Source organism: Rhododendron vialii, chromosome 5a (assembly GCF_030253575.1).
Source record: "Rhododendron vialii isolate Sample 1 chromosome 5a, ASM3025357v1".
Lineage (NCBI taxonomy): Eukaryota > Viridiplantae > Streptophyta > Magnoliopsida > Ericales > Ericaceae > Rhododendron > Rhododendron vialii.
Window position 1 is genome coordinate 34,392,076 of NC_080561.1, and position 15,343 is coordinate 34,407,418.

Genomic DNA, 15,343 nt, shown 5'->3' on the forward strand with positions numbered 1-15,343 from the left:
CAAGCGATCGTCCGGTTAAGACGTAAGAAAAAGTACGGTTGGCAGAACTGTTGGGGGTCGGATATCGTTCGGCCGAACAGTGGAGTGCCTTCCCGTGACGAGTAATGACGTTATTGACGAATTGAGAGCCCTGGGGATGACGTGTCTAGAACAGGTGATAGTTTTGACCTGATCTCTTGGGCCTTTCCGACCGAAGTTATTTTGGCCCACTACACTTGTTTGCCCCTTTTTAGGCGATCACTTGTAAGGGACAAGATTTAGCATGAGGCACTAAGTTGGCTATGTCAGTTTCATGTCATTTAGTAATTTTAGTTACTTGAATTGCGAGCATGTAATAATATGGCACGACATGGTACTTGTCTATTTGCCGATTTTCAAATTGGGCTAAGCGGACCCGGTGGTTCGTAATAAATTTAGCTCATACTCCCTCCGTCCCAAAAAGAATGACAATTTTTGAAACCCGTGTCATTTTTCATTACTTATATTTTTTAATCTATAATATTTTTTCAAGAGTTTAAAAACTTTGTATAATAGAACTAATCGAGAACTATCAAACAAGATCCATATTGCATATTTTTTGAGATCCATATTGAAAGATATAAGGAGTTAAAATTGACACGGATATCAAAAATTGACATTCAATTTGGGACGGAGGGAGTACTATTTATCTTTCAGTGTTCTATAAATAGAAGCTTTGGAGTAAGAGTTAATAACAATTGGAGGAAAAGTGAGGAAGTTATTGAATAGAGATGAATCTTGAGATATAGAGGTTTGTGATTGGAGTTTGTATGAATAGTAAACTTCTCTATATTCACTTTCAATTAAAATCCATTATTTCTATCCTCTCAAATGGAGCAATGGAGGATGTTAATTGGATTGGAGATGCTCTAAAGATGAATAATGAAATCCTCTAAATTTACTTTATGAATATGAAATAGTATTATTTTGATCCTCTATTTGGAAGTGTTGAGTTGGAGATAGTCGTGGTGGAAACCAACGATTGACGACTGGTTAATGACTTTGGGACTATATAGCACCACTGTAGGTGATTTGGTGACTTTAGGAAGTGTATATTCTACTCTCTTTTTCGACTTGCGCTTCACTGTACTACTAAAGCGCAGGCCTCGCTTCGCGCTTCATCAGCCCTTTGGCACAAAATTGTCCATATGACGATCGATTTCCCGGAAGAACTAGAAGCACCGAGTCCGATTTTCCCAAGAAATGACACATTCTGCCCTCCGTTATATATATAGACTTGTGGGAGAAGACAAAACAGGGAAATGACGTCTTGTTACAGAGCTATGCGTTAGGACATGCCGACATGATGATACAGGGTTTAAGGTTCTTCGAGTCAAAATTATCCTTTCCAATCCGATTTCCACGTAAAATTTCACACACCCAGCCCTCAAGTATGTATACTTGTGGGAGAAGACAAAACATCGAAACAGAGTCCGGTATAGAGTCATTTGCTGGGACTCGCCGATATGATAATTTGGGGTGCCAACGGTTTGGCATTAGGCTCCCACAAGACTGGTTGAGGTTCAAATCTTACACCTTATTACTTCACTTATCAATCAAATTGATCAAAATTTGATGTCCGTTTTCCACGAAAACTGACACTCTCCCAGCCTTCGAGCTCGTTGACTCCTGGGAGAAATAGGAATCTCCAAACGAGGTCCAATCACTTGTAGCCCAAACAAACTTGTAAAGATGAGTCGGTTGACTCTCAAACTCAATGTCTAGATCCCTTTCGAAACCATCGAATGTAACTTGTCAAGTTGAGCTATTCTCATGGAAATAAGGAATCTCTCAATTAGAAATCTACAGCCATCCAAACGGACTTGTCAAAGATGGAGAAATATGTCTACTACAAACATCTAATATAGCACCTTCCCAGTAGCAGCTCTGATCGATGGAAAAATACATCACTGACATCCAACAGCTAACAAGAATTTCCAGTTAACAAAAAAGAACACAACCATAGTGTACATGTAGAGCCAGTGCCGGCTCTTTGAGCTAAAGCTCGTAAAGCCGCCGCTTTAGGCCCCCAATTTTTTACCAATTTTGAGGGCCCCAAATTTTTTAGGTCCATATAGTAATTAGGCCTCCATAAAAGTAAATGATTGTAATGGTTATTGATTGGGTACTTAAACTCTTAAATGATCGTAATGACTTCCATATGAATTTTTTTCTACCTAAGTACTTTAACTATGCCAAGTAGATTCAGGGTCCCGATTGAAAATGTTTGCTTAGGCCTCACAAATGTCTAAGCCAGCCCTAACCAGAGCTTGAGCCTACAAGCCAGAATTCCAGATTACTATCTTGCATAGTAGACTGAAAATGTGTTAAAGCAGTCAAAAGGAGTTAAAGCTCCTATCCGGACCGTGGGCCGATCACAAGCCTTGAATTCGAAGATATTTTTTTTGTCAATCGGTCACCATATTATTTATTATTGCATGCATATTGAAAATATCTAACGAAGCCTCCCTACAAGTCCAGTCCGGAAAATTCTCATCCCAGTTGTAGGAAACTCAATTGATAGGGCATATTTGGCTATAGCATGAGCCACCCTATTACAATCGCGTCTAACAAAAGAAAACGAAACAGAATGAAAATGATGAGTTAAATTTATTACATCCATAATGTTCACCGCTAAAATAGAGCTAGCATTCTTCAACCCTTGGAGCATCTGGACAACTTCTATCTTTGTGTAGCTTATTCGAAGATATGATATGGGAATTTTTCAGCTCTCTTTGTGTAGCTGTTGGGATTTTGGTGTATTTGTAAAACTTTGTGAATGTGGCTAGACAAAGTATTAGTGTATATTCACTAGTTGTTAGTGTATATTCACTCGTTCTAGCGTAATACCCAAGAAGAGGTATTAGTGAATATTCACTAGTTCTAGCATAATACTCAGGAGAGGTATTAGTGAATATTCGCTGATTTTCTTTTGAGAGATATTAGTGAATATTCATTGGTTTCCTTTTGCTACTCATCGACTAAAACGTGTTCCTAAAATCTCTGATGATTGATTACAAAATCTATCCTTATTTAGTGCGGTAATTGAATTGATTTGATTTTCTTTCCAAAAAATCAAATCCTTAGACGCTCCTTCTCCGTCTATATATTCAAACTTTCAGAATCATTGAAATATAGAAATGAAAACATCTCCCTCTTCCTCCAGAAAAATGGTTTCTCTTTGAGTTCGAGCAATAGGGTCGATATTGTGTTTTGTTGTTGTTTTCTTCTGTGCAGAGAAGGCCGAACAGAGGTTGTATTCTGGGCTGATTTATCCTGGGGACGGTGTGGTAATGATCGAACTACTTGCACAATCTGGGTAGAGCCGCGAAACGTCTTAAACAGAGCAACCTAGTTCGCGACTCAACCCAAAATGCTGCAACCATTATTCGATTGGTAAATTTGTATTTCGGTTACAGATTATTGAGGTAATCTGTTCTTATTTTATAACAGTTAATCCAACAGTAGCTTATTCATGAAAAAAATCTCATCAATACGAAAATGGTAGCACATGATTTCATTTCGAAGATAATTATGTCATGTATCCTCGTATGGGTACCCAAATCTAGATTATGTGCCCTCTATCTTCAAGTTTGAGATGTCTAATATATAGATACACGTCTACACGATATTCGCACACGAGTTTGGGTAACATAGAACATAACATTCAGGTGCTAGCTACACGAACCATTGGCACCGTAACAAAACATCAGAATTAAGCCTCATACTACTAGCAATTAAGTTGATTTTTTATAATTAACATATGAAATGGCATGTGGGAACACAATGGGTTTATGGAGAGTTAAATTATTCAACCCAATTAAGCAGCGGTGTAGTGGGTTCCAACTTTCCATCAACTTGTTTGACACGGTTTCAACAAAGCAAAAATGAAGACTGTCAGATCAAAATTCTGTTAAATTTGTCAATTCCTGCATTTCACATGAGTCTTTTTGATCAAACATAGGCTTCTTTCTAACAACTTCACCGAAGAAAGAGCCGATAGAGAAGGGACAAACCCGCTAAGGGCCTCGATCTTGTCGTGGTATAGAGATTCAAAGTCTTCAATCGATGATCCTAGATGCCGGAGTCCATATGCTCAAATTCGATTCTTTTCATGTAGTTGATGGATATAACCGCAAAAAGCAGTGAAAAGGAATTTGATTTGAACAACCGGACTTAAGAAAATGTCACATAATAACAGGAACAGGAATCCAGCAATCTTTTGTGGTACCAACATAATCTTTGTTATATGGATCTATCAACCAGAGGGAAGTACCCATCTGACACGACACAACACAGGTGTGGGATAGGGATTGGATGCGGTTGTTTCGAAGAGGACGTAGTTGTGAAAATTTTAGTTTTTCTTTCTAAAAATATGAATAAAAACAGAAAGTATTATTGAGTCCATAACTAGTGTGGAGGCTTCGGTCATAGCCTCGGTAACCTTGCCAGGCCATCATCGACCGAGGGCTTATATCGATTCGGTATGTGGGGAAGTGCAGATGGGCCATGGCATATATCCTCCTATCTCCTCGTTCGGTATCGGGTCCCCTGTTAATGCTTCGGGGCATTACCGAAGTATGCCTTCCGTTAATATCTCTGGAAGGAGTATTGCGTACCAAAAGGGGACCATGAGCAATACGTGGCAGATAGAAGCATCTAGGCCAGGTCTGGCCATGTGCTTCGTAACCGCCTTATCCGGTGCGTCATCTGTGATGTCACCCGAGGCGGTTACCCGAGCGTATTCTTCACGCACTACCTTGGAGAACAAGTAAACCTAGGTCTATAAATACGAAGGGATTCTAACCTAAAGAGGTATGTCATCTTTCCCAAACCCTAGATCTACTTCCTCCTCTGAGATCTAACTTGATCGTCGGAGGGTCACTGGGCTATCTTGGCCCTAGTGACTTATTGCAGGTTCAGAGGCGGGTGAACGGAGCAACGGAAGAGAAGTACTGATTCAGGCAAAGGTTCCTCCAAATCTGAACCCCTACAATTGGCGACTCTGCTGGGGACCTAGCCATCAATCCAACATCCACTTCCATCCTACTCCATTCAACGTTCCTGAATCAAACATGGTGGAGATTGACGATACGCAGCACGATGGAACCGCCCACGGGCTCGGTTCCCTCGTGGATCACAGCCTGGCTTCCGGCGGAGCAGCCGCCCTGGGAAAGACCCATGTATCCGTCGGAATTGGCGCCGGAACGTCAGTTCCAGAAGCAGGACCATCTTCCGAGCTCCACTCCTACATCCGCCATCTTGAGCGGAAAATCGACGATCTCACGACGGTGATGGAGCGCGACAGGCACGTCCGAGATGAGTTGGCGGAGATTAAACACCTCCTCCAAATCTCCCCATCTCATTCCTCTGGGAGTCGCGGCGGAAGGAAGGACCGTCGTACCTCCCCTCGCAGCCACGAAGTCGGTCACCTGCTAGAGCATAGACCCCGCCCTTCCGTCAAGGATCGCCTCGAGTCACCTAGAGCAGCGGACACTCGAGCCCCGAGGGATACGTCGCACAGGGATCGTTCCTGCTCCCCCGTGCAACTTCGAAGGAGACCTTCGGCCTTCGAAAGGCTCGGTGCTGGGAGCGTCTCTACCTCCTCCACTCACTCGGTCCAGGTCGGCAAGGCAGGCCGGGAATCTACCCCTAGCCTCACAAGGGCAGCCAGGGGAGATGACGGCCTTGTGGAGATCCAAACCAGGGGATACCGTAAGGGCCTAAAGGGCTCCGGTCCCAGAAGCCCCATCGTCACAAATCCCCGTGGCGCACACAGCAGGAGCCCGATTACCGAGCGCCTCGAGTCTTCTGCTCGGGACAGCTACCGCCACCATCGCCAGGACCGCTTTCCCAGGAAATCGGTTAGTACTACCCCAAATAAAAAGGAATACGAACGATTGGACAAACTCGTTCCCAAGAAGCGTACAGCGACTGAGCATCCAGACGGCCCCGACCGTTCGATCCGACCTCATCGCGATGCACGACTTACGCGACTCACAACCTCTCCCTTTACGAGAGAGATCGACTCGGTTACCCCCCCCAAAGGGTTCACCCAACCCAAGTTTACCAAATACGACGACAAGACCGAGGCGTACACTCATTTGGTTCAATACAAGCTCGTCATGTCTTTGTTTCTTCGGAACGAACCCTCGGACGATGCCTTCTTATGCAAAGTATTCCCTGCAAGCCTCGGCAACCTAGGCCTTACCTAGTTCAATCAACTCCCGGCTCGATCAATCTCTTCGTTTGATTCCCTCTGCGACGCCTTCATGGCCCGATTCGTAACAAGCAACAAGCACGAGAAGGAGATCGATTCCCTCTTAGCCCTCCGCAAGAGAAATGACGAAATGCTTCGACAGTACGCCGGTCGTTACTGGGAACTGTTCAATGAGATAGAAGGTTGCGACGGCGTCATCTCTGCCCGAGGATTCAAGCTCGGTCTCACCTCCCAGGATGAGCAAGTCTACGACGACCTCGCTCGCCATAAGCCAAACTCTATGAAGGACCTTATGACTCGTATTGAGGGCTGGTGCCAGCTCATCGAATCTAAGGCAGAGAGAGGCATCGAGAAGCCGACGAGTTCCAAGACATTAAACACCTCGGTATCCACGCCGGCCCCCGCACCTGTCTCAACGCCAAAGAAACAGGTCAATACCATCAAGTAGTCGCAGAGAAGAGGACCGAAGCCAAATGACTTCAATGCCGAGAAAACCGTTTTCACCATTCCTATCTACAGAATCATTGATCAGGTGAAGGATCGGCCCTTTTTCTCCTTCCCAAATCAAAAGCTAGGAACCGAAAATGGCAAAATCAAGAACCCCATCGTCCGATGCAGTTACCACAACGAGCAAGGTCACTTCACCACAGCTTGCAAGCCCTTCAAGGCATACTTGGAACAGCTTGTTGCTGGTGGCCACCTCGGCAACTTCATCGATCACGAGAAGACAATGGCTCGGGCACAACGGACTGAAGCAAACACCGAGGAAGAAGTCCAGACAATCCATGTCATACATGGTCCCCTAAACCCCGAAGCCGCTCGCATCATCCGAGCCGATCTAAACGAAGCTTTCTCTTCCAAACAGGTCATGTTGGTCGGTCCCGAACCGAAGCGCCGCAGAACCGATGACTGTTCCAAATGGACGATAACATTCACCGAGAAGGATCTCGACCGCATCCAGCTACCCCACAATGACGCCCTCGTGGTCACGCTACGCATCGGAACTTTCAACGTCCGTCGCGTCCTCGTAGACCAGGGAAGCTCGGCCGAAGTCATGTACTACTCTCTGTTTAAAAACCTAAAGATTCCCGACACCGACCTCCGTCCCTCCGAAGTTCCTCTTATCGGCTTCAACGGAGCTCCTGTCTGGCCCATCGGCACGATCACTCTTCCTGTTCGTGCCGGTTTGGTGACTCTTGAAATGGAATTCGTGGTAGTTGACGTCCCTAGCCCTTAAAACGCAATTGTTGGACGCACCTGGTTGTATAGGCTCAAAGCGATTGCCTCCACCTATCACCAAGTGGTCCGTTTCATTGGCACTCACGGGCACCAGGAAGACTTGTACGGTGACCAAACTGCGGCCAAGAAGTGCTACATCAACGCCGTCCGAAGTAACAAACAAACCTCCCGGATTAACCTCATTGAAGTCCCCGAGGTCCCAGTCTTGGAAGACGTCGGTAGATCCCCCGACGACAAAACCATAGAGGACGTGGCAACCATCCCAATAACTGAAGACAGTTCCCGTTTCTTCCTTGTCAGTTCCTCACTTAGTGATACTGAACGGAATGACATGGTAGCTTTTCTCAATCGGAACATCGAAGTGTTCGCTTGGACCCCATATGAGATGCCTGGGATCGACCCCTTCTTCATTTGCCACGAACTCAACATCGACCGAGCCAAATGCCCGGTCTTGCAAAAGGCGCGATGGTCTTCTCCTCATCATTCCGAAGCAGTTATTGAAGAAGTTAACCGACTCCTGAACACAGGGGCAATCAGAGAAGTCCAGTACCCTAAGTGGCTGGCCAACACCGTCGTAGTCAAGAAAAAGAATGGCAAATGGCGAGTCTGCGTCGATTACTCAAACCTCAACGACGCCTGCCCAAAGGATTTCTTTCCACTCCCCCGTATCGACCAGCTCGTCGACGCCACCTCCAGACACAAGCGTCTTAGCTTCTTGGATGCCTACCGGGGCTACCACTAGATAGCCATGAGTGAAGGCGATGTAGAGAACGCCGGGGTACCTGGTTATGCCCTTCGGTTTAAAGAACGCCGGGGCCACTTTTCAGCGAATGATTACCAAGATGTTCGAAGCACTACTAGGCGACACTATGCTGGCTTACATCGATGACATGGTGGTTAAAAGTTTGCGCGCCGGTGATCATCTAACTCACCTCGCCGAAGTCTTTGAGATACTCAAAAAACACAAGCTCCGCCTCAATGCCGAGAAATGCGTCTTCGGTGTCAGCTCCGGCAAATTTCTTGGTCACCTCATCTCCCAACGAGGTATTGAGGCCGACCTTTCCCAGATTCTTGCCATTACTCAACTCTCGGCTCCCCACAACAAGCGCGACGTTCAGCGTTTGACCGGCATGGCCGCAGCACTGAATCGGTTTATAAGCCGCTCTTCGGATAAATGCCAGCCATTTTTCGCACTTTTAAAAGGCAGCCGACAGAGCTTCAATTGGACAGAAGACTGCAACCGAGCCCTCCAACAGCTGAAGGAGTATATTTCCAAAGCTCCACTCCTCGTCACCCCCCGGGACCAAGAGGACTTGTTCCTCTACCTAGCTGTCTCTCAGCACGCTGTCAGCTCGGTCCTCGTGCGCCAGGAAGATCGGGATCATCAGCCAATCTACTATTCCAGCAAAACAATGACTCCCGCCGAGACGCGTTATCTACCATTAGAAAAACTCGTCCTTGCCCTTGTCTCAGCCTCCAGGAAGCTCGCTCCCTATTTCCAGTCACACCGTATCATTGTCCTTACCGAGTACCCTCTCAAGTCTCTCCTCCGGAAGGCCGACCTTTCCAACCGAATCTCACAGTGAGCCGTCGAGCTTGCCAATTTTGAAATCCATTTTCAACCCCGAACAGCAATAAAAGCTCAGGTGCTTGCTAACTTCATAGCCGAGCTCACCCCAACCAGTACACCCGCTTCGGCTCCCACCCCGAACACCGAGGCATTACTCCAGGCCAACCCAAGCACAGCGTGGTAGCTTTTTCATGGCGATGTTTGGAAAATGTATGTCGATGGCGCCTCCAACAGCCGAGGCGCAGGAGCAGGAATCGTCCTCCTATCGCCCTCCGATGTCTTGCACAAAAGTTCACTATCCATCAACTTCCCAGCCTCTAACAACGAGGCCGAATATGACGCACTAATTTTCAGACTCAAAACTGCCGAAGCCATTGGCATCGAAGAACTCGTGGTTTACAGTGACTCCCAATTGGTGGTTAACCAGCTCTCCGAGGAATACGAAGCTCGGGACGACCGCATGCATACCTACCTCAGCGCCGCAGTACAGCTCATCAAACGCTTCAAAGCAATCAGAGTCGAGCACATCTCCCGAGAACAAAACGCCCACGCCGACGCCCTTGCAGGACTCGCCTCGGCATGCTCATCTAAAGGACACCGTTCTATCTCCTTTAACTCCATTGACAAGCCCAGTTTCGAGCTTGAAGTACTAAACAAGGAGATACTCAACATAGAGCTTGGCCCGAGCTGGATGGACGAAATTGTCCTTTACCTAAGAGATGACTCCCTTCCAGCTAACAAAAAGGAAGCTCACCGACTCCGAAACAAAGCCGCCCTCTTCTGGCTTAATCCCAATGGCAAGCTTTACAAAAGATCATTTACCGGGCCATACTTATTGGTTGCTCACTCACATCAAGTCCCGGGCATCATCGAAGAGCTTCATGCCGATGACAGCGGTTGCCACTCCGGTGGACAGTCCCTCGCCCACCGAGCCATCACTCAGGGGTATTGGTGGCCGACAATGAAGAAGGATTTCGAAGAATTCGTCAAGCGCTGCAAGAGGTGTCAGATGTTCACTCCCATTATTCATCAGCCGGCCCGAGACCTCAGCCCTCTCACCAGCCCATGGCCTTTCTCCCAATGGGGCATGGATATCGTTGGCAAACTCTCAGTCACTCCGGGGGGATTCAAATTCCTCTTAACCGCAACTGATTATTTTACAAAATGGGTCGAGGCCGAGCCCCTTGTTACCATCGAAGAAACAGACATCATCCGCTTTGTGTGGCGAAACATCATTTCTCGTTTCGGTGTACCGTTCGCCATAATTACAGACAATGGAAGACAGTTTACAGGACAGAAGTATCGGGCCTTGCTTGACGAATACGGTATCAAATGGGACACCTCCACTCCGGCTTACCCCCAGGGTAACGGACAGGCCGAGGCTACAAACAAAGCTATTTCATCTGGACTCAAGCGACGACTCGAGTCACAACGGGGAAAGTGGGCCGAAGAGCTACCCAGGGTACTCTGGGGTTACCGTACTACTCCTCGGCACTCCACTGGTCGCACTCCTTTTTCCTTAGCATTTGGAATGGAGGCGGTCATCCCTCTCTAAGTCGGACTCCCAACAATGCGTACAGAAAACTTTGACGAGTCGGTCAACAACAACAGCATTGCTTCGGACCTCGACTTAGCCAAAGAGGAGCGGGACAACGCAAGGATTAAACTCGCTTCGTACCAACAGGAGGTTGCAAAAGGTTACAACCAAAGCGTCCGCCTTAGGTCATTCAAGCCTGATGATCTCGTCTGGAAAAAGGTTGTGGAGAAATCCAAAAAGAGAAAGCTAATGCCCAATTGGGAGGGCTCTTACCGGGTTCTCAAACACCTCGGATCAGGAAATTACAAATTGGAAAAGTTGGATGGTTCCCCCATTGCTAAAACATGGAATGCAAACAACTTGAAGAAATTCTATGGATAGTGCTCGGTTACCGAAGCCCGCTTAGTCTTTATTATGTTGCATTTTCTTTTAAAAGTTTGGAAGGCAATTTGCTTATGTATTGGCAGCACTCCAAGTTTGAATGAGAATTCCTTCTTTGGCACTATTTGTTCAAATTGAGTCTGACTGTTTAAATTACTTACTCGGTCCGTTCTTGCCCGGACCGTTTTATACCGACTTCAGGGATATTGTTCTCCCATAGGTGATACCCACGGACAAAATTTCCACCAAGTCGCCCAGGCCCCTTCGGTCGTCTGGATTTCTGGTTACTCGCTTTAAGGATACTCGGCCTCCCCCCCCGAGCCCCATATACCGACCCACCAGAAGCTCCCCACTGCTCGGACTCGCCGCATCCCGAACCTATGGCAGAAGCCATACCCCTTCGTGACTCCGGCCTACATCCCTATGCAGTAGTATCATCTCGCATTTACTCGCTTGACTTATTTCCATTAAAAAACAAACGGGCGTACAGACCCAAAATTCATTTAATGGCTTCTGATTCGGTCCCTACCGACCCTCCTCGAAGCAGGGGCTTCGGATCAAATCACTTTTTCTTGATTAAACATCTTTTGCTAATTGGCAAAACTCTTCGGTTAACGCTCCGGCTAAAACTTGTTTCTACAAACCTTTCAAGTCTCACCGAAGCAGGGGCATCATAACCCAAGGAGCAAACCAATCACACAAGCATTTCAAAGATAACATTCAAGAAAAGAAAGCATTCACTCACAAAGCATTATGAGGTTTCAGCAACAATCCATAAACAAAAAGTTACTGCTTCAATATCAAATATTTACAAACTCTGGAACAGCAAATTCCCAATGTTCGGAGCCGTCCAGTCAAAAGTTACAGAATTCAAAGACATGAAATCTCAAAAGTAAAAGAAGACACTATCCTAAGAGCGAGCTGGGTGGTCGAGCTAGTCCTCGGACGCTGGGGCATTTGGATCGGCTTGGTTCCCGAGGCCTTGGTCCTCGAACGCAGGCTCCACCACCTCCTCCTCTTCTTCTGGAAGGACAAGCTCCTCGGGAGGCGCCTCGGGGAGTGTTCGGAGTTCAGAGTCCTCAGGGAGGTTGAGCCTCCTCACCAAGGCTTCATGGCCATACCGAAGGCCGTCCAAGAAATGGTCCCGATGCAGCTCAGCCTCAATCTCCCGAACCTGCTTTTTATATTCTACTCCGGCTACGTCCCAGCCTTCATCGTAGCCTCCCTTCCTCGCAAAGTCAACCTCCGTGGCCCGGGTGACTCGCAGTGTGTTGGCATCCTCCTCGGCCTTGGCGGCTCTGGCCTCTGCCTCCACCCTTTCCCTGTCGCACCGTTGGAAGTCCGCCAGGTAGAGCTCGCAAGTCTCCCGAGCCAGTTTAAGGTCCTCCTCCTTCCGAGCCAGCTCCCGAGCAAGCTTCTCAGTCTTCTCTTCCTGCGCCTTGCACCGGTCATTGATAGCCAATGCCCGAGCTCCCGCCTGCAAACAAAAAAAAGAAGAAATTCAACAATTGCAAACCCTCAGATTGAAGAGAACGGGACTTAAACCATTAACTTATATTGAAAAGGGCCTGAGCTATCTTGGCCGTGATGTCCTCGGTCAAGCCAGAGACTGCCCAGGCATCCCTCGGAAGGATGCTCCCTCGGAGCATCCCAAAGGCCACACCGAGGTTCTTCACACTGTCGGTGTCGTGGATCTGCCGGCCGGCAAAGTGATAGAACTCCGGACCCCAGGGGAGCTCCCTGGGATTAACCCATTCTCCACCCTCCTCCCCGGCGTTCCCGGTTCCTCCGCCCTGCTCCTCCTCCTCGGGGATTACGATTGTTTCTTGGCCCCCTCCTCGGCCATCCCCTCGGTCCTCGAGCCGCGGTCTCTTCTCTGGGGACTCTTGGGGGGAAGCGGGAGGTGCCCTCGAAGTCCCGGCACCAGGAGTACCGGGGACTATTCCTCTGCCCCGACCAGCCGGCCTCCGGCACCTCAGGTTCAGCACTTCGCGAGTTCCGGAGCCCACCATTTCCTCGCTTAGCCCGGTTCTCTCTGGGGTCTCACGATCAACCTCCTGGCAAATGACTCCCCAAGGCGCTGATGTGCTGCCTTCGGCTTCGTTCTCCCCGCCTGTCCTCCTCTCCCCTCTTCCCATACCTCTTCCGGTCCTCCCTCCTCGCCCTCGCCCTCGACCTGCCCTTGGAACCCCCTGCTGCCTCGGTTTCTTCTTTAAGAAGCTTGTATATGTTGGGACGTACCCGCGCAGCTCCGGAGCGTACCGACTGGTGATGGGAATGCCGTAGGCTGCTGTAATTCGGGACCGGTTAGCTCTCTCCTGAAGCTGTTGAACGATCCCCTCGGCTGCAAGGTAAAATCAAAACAAGGGATCAATATAAGAGCGCAGGGCATAACAAAAAGCAAAAGTATTTACCGAAGAGAAATTTCTACCGACCAGGAGCCCCGGTCCTAAATTGCACCCTGGTAGTGGTATCAGCATTTTCCCCGGGCCCAAACATAAAATTGCCGGTCACCGAGATGTAAATATTTGCCCACTCCTCGGAGTCGGGGAGACAATCGACGAGGAACGTATCGTACCCCGTCCTGCACGAGACATAGTATCGGTTGCTCTCCCGGTTGGCTCCTAAGAGGTATACTCCGAAAAGCTCCTCGACCCCAAAGGTCAGGTTGAACTGCCTCCTCAGCTCAACAATGCTTGTGATGATGAGGTAGGAGTTTACTGTAAGCTGGGAGGAGGTAAGAGAAAGGGTCCGGAGAACTCGTCGGACAAATTGATGAAGGGGGAATCTAATCCCTCCCTCGGTAATTGCCATCAAGGGAAAAATCAATTCCCCTGGTCGGTGAGGAAGGGTCTTGGGGTTGTTGTCAGGAAGCAACCGGACCTCTACGTCCGGAGGGATGCTGTAAACCCTTCTGAACTCGGCGAGGGCAGCCGGTGTCCCATTAAAATATTGATTCAGGTAAGGACACGGCCTCATCGGCCTCCTTCGTCCCCGAACCTTCTCGGGGGCATCGGCGAACGGGCCCGGTACGTGGCCAGAAGTACTTGGAATCTTCATCTCCCAAGTGGCAAAGGTTGTGACGGGGCGTGAAGTTCTAAGAGGATCCGAGGGCTCAATGACGTCCAAAGGGATTCGATAAACTGCCTGGGCTCGACACTCCTCAAAGATTTCCTCAAGGTCGGCAGAAGAGGAGCTACTGGCACTATCCGAGGAGACTTCAATAACCATTCGCCCCTACCTAGCAAAAAAGATGTATGCAAAAACCCGTTAGCTACGTGCCTAGGGAAAAGCAGCATGACCTAGTAAATGGGGGCGAAATGGTCATCACTCCTCGGTATATTCTTGGGGACCTCTCCCCGAGGAAGGTCTCCGAGGCCAGTGGTTGTTTCTATGGTCTCGGGTTGAAGATTGGCCTCGAGAAGAATATGGGCCTCGGTATTGAATTCAGACCTCGGGAAAACTAAGAACAGCGCAGGAAACACCCAGCGCCGCCGTAGGTCAAACGACGGCGAGCGGCGGAACAGTTACAACGTGTAAGGAATGTGGATTGGAGCGAAGAAAACTTGAAGAAAATGATCAAAACGTGAAAATCAGCAACTGAAGATTGTCATACCTGAGTTTCGTGTCGAGATCCGCGTCCAAAATGCTCAAAATCTCGATTGAATGCTGGAAACAGACGGCGGCGACGGTTCGACTTCAGAAGCAGAGGAAGAGTAGACGTCTTACGTCTGTCTTCCCTATTTATAATAGGAGAGACGGAGGGCTGCGCGGGAAACGAAGCATCGTGCACCGAGCCATCAGATCTTTGACGCGTGTCACGATCGGACGGCCAGTATCAGGGGCTCTGCACCGAGAACGGGCGCCGGATGTTCAAACCATAGACGTAATGACGCGTGTCGCCGAAGCGACGTTTCGTACCCATCAACTGACACGGCACGTGCCGAGACAGCCTGTCCATCCTGAGACCTCGGCAACTGCTGACACGTGGCTCTCATCACTGGCGAAGACTGAGTGGAATCTATCGAGGCAAGCGCCCTCATCGAAGCCTGATGTTTCATGCAATGGGGTCAAGACCCTGAAGCAAGATTGTAAAGCTCCAGGGGCTTGAGGGGCTATTGTGGAGGCTTCGGTCATAGCCTCGGTAACCTTGCCAGGCCATCATCGACCGAGGGCTTATATCGATTCGGTCTGTGGGGAAGTGCAGATGGGCCATGGCATATATCCTCCTATCTCCTCGTTCGGTATCGGGTCCCCTGTTAATGCTTCGGGGCATTACCGAAGTATGCCTTTCGTTAATATCTCTGGAAGGAGTATTGCGTACCAAGAGGGGACCATGAGCAATACGTGGCAGATAAGAACATCTAGGCCAGGTCTG

The 15,343-nt window shown here is 48.5% G+C and overlaps 1 protein-coding gene across 2 annotated transcripts in view; it reads left to right on the top strand.

Moving 5' to 3' along the window:
* LOC131325850 (receptor-like protein 33) overlaps nucleotides 1-419 on the top strand; it is a 45,347-nt gene extending 44,928 nt beyond the window's left edge. For both annotated transcript variants that reach the window (XM_058358326.1, XM_058358324.1), the window contains one exon: nucleotides 234-419. The gene's annotated coding sequence lies outside the window, so the exon portion shown is untranslated. The remainder of the gene's footprint in view (nucleotides 1-233) is intronic.
* Nucleotides 420-15,343: the final 14,924 nt, after the last annotated feature.